Source organism: Apodemus sylvaticus, chromosome 18 (genome assembly GCF_947179515.1).
Source record: "Apodemus sylvaticus chromosome 18, mApoSyl1.1, whole genome shotgun sequence".
Classification (NCBI taxonomy): Eukaryota; Metazoa; Chordata; class Mammalia; order Rodentia; family Muridae; genus Apodemus; species Apodemus sylvaticus.
The window spans coordinates 42,010,567-42,012,240 of NC_067489.1; the positions used below are offsets into that span (position 1 = coordinate 42,010,567).

General features: G+C 39.1%; 1 pseudogene; it reads right to left on the reverse strand.

Annotated features, from left to right (window-relative positions):
* Window positions 1–971: 971 nt before the first annotated feature.
* LOC127669010 (60S ribosomal protein L31-like) lies at window positions 972–1,388 on the reverse strand (annotated as a pseudogene).
* Window positions 1,389–1,674: the final 286 nt, after the last annotated feature.

Consider the following 1,674-nt stretch of genomic DNA (forward strand, 5'->3'; position numbering starts at 1 on the left):
CCAAACATTATATATGGTAGAAACTACTTAGGAATTTCATGTGGGAGCAATTCTATAATGTCAAGTGTATCTACAAAACATTTATGAGCCCACACTTTCTCAAAGGTACCTAGGTAATAAACTAAGTAATCTTACTCGACTGGTTTAAATTACTGCTCTGTAGTTCACAGTCCTTAGGAGACTAGTGTTTTGTTTGTTTGTTTGGGTCTGTGAAAATATATCACAGGATGATAGTAAAAACTGGGTATTATGCAATGGTAGACGGGGTTATGTCTGGTATGTGCTATGAGCTTGGGAAATGTTGCCTATGGTTATAATGGCCTGCTCACCAAAGGGCTCCATCAGTGAGCATGACTGAAGGGCTCTGTAGCTGGTTTAACATTGGAGACATCAGCCTTTCCTAGACATTAAGTCTACATGTAACTACATGAATGCCCATTCTGTGCTAAGTGACAGACAAGTGTTTGCTCTGTCTGGTTAGGAAAATCAGTCCTCTCCAATTTAACTTTCACTTTTCTCCTATATTCCAACAACTACTGACTTCCTTCTAAGTATCAAAAATTCTTTGGTTTTCCCTTCTGTTATCATTTATAGCATGGTCCTAAGACACTCAATTGAAACTCCTACATCTTCAGTATTTTTGTCAAGTCTGTTCTGTCTTTGCACCCACATAGACGCTGCTGCCTCTTCCATGAAGCCCCCCAACCCTTCACTTCTAAGCTCCATTCTCCTTTAAGTCCTTGTAAGATGATTTTGTCTCAATTTGTATGATACCCTTCTTTGTTAAGACTTATTGTCATGGATCAAAAGGTTTTTGGAGACAGGGATTTTGTTTTATACATCTTTCGTTCTTCTCTATTATGTCATGATAATGTGTCCAAAGTGCTCAAATTCTGGTTGAACTGGGTGCCAAACTCCAGTAGTAAGACAATGTCATCATATATTCTGTACCAGTACTGATATTGATGGCATCACCCTCTCGGGATTTGATGCTTCAACTTTATTTGACATTCAGCTGGATAGTTCTCATCCACATCGACAGGCTGTAGATTTTAGAATGTGGTAACAGGCACGTATGTTACCAGTGTGTAGAGCTTGTTTGGTGAATCCTTGCCGTCATTGTGTTTTCTGGATAAACTTATTCAGGTACGATATGGAGCATTCCTTATTCCTTTGGCTTTATTGAGCCTGGGATCAATGTGCACATCTGGGTTCCTCCTCTTCTTCATGGCAAATTTCCAGATTTCTTTGAGTGCTCGAGGGGCACACTTCTTGAATCCCACTCCATGGATGTGCTTGTGAGTTTTGATGGTGTATCCTTGGGTCACCACCCCCTTGATATCAGATTGGCCCTTCCTTTCACCAACCTTCTTTGCCATTTTGCTGGACCCAAGTTGGAAAGACCACATTGATAGTTCCCAGTGCTCAGTAAGAATAAAAACTCTCTCTAAGCAGGGCTTCTCCTTACCGAGAGGGCTAGTAACTGTTCTTGAAATATTTTATTTAGTTCCTGATGGTTTTTATATTTTTCTCCTTTACAAAATTAATTTATATTAAATCATATGTTTTTAAACCCAAATCTTTCCAGTGTCATCTCTATACTTGGACTATGTCAAATCACATTTTGTTCCTATTTTCTTTACATTTGATATCTGCCCATTGCTACTGTCATAG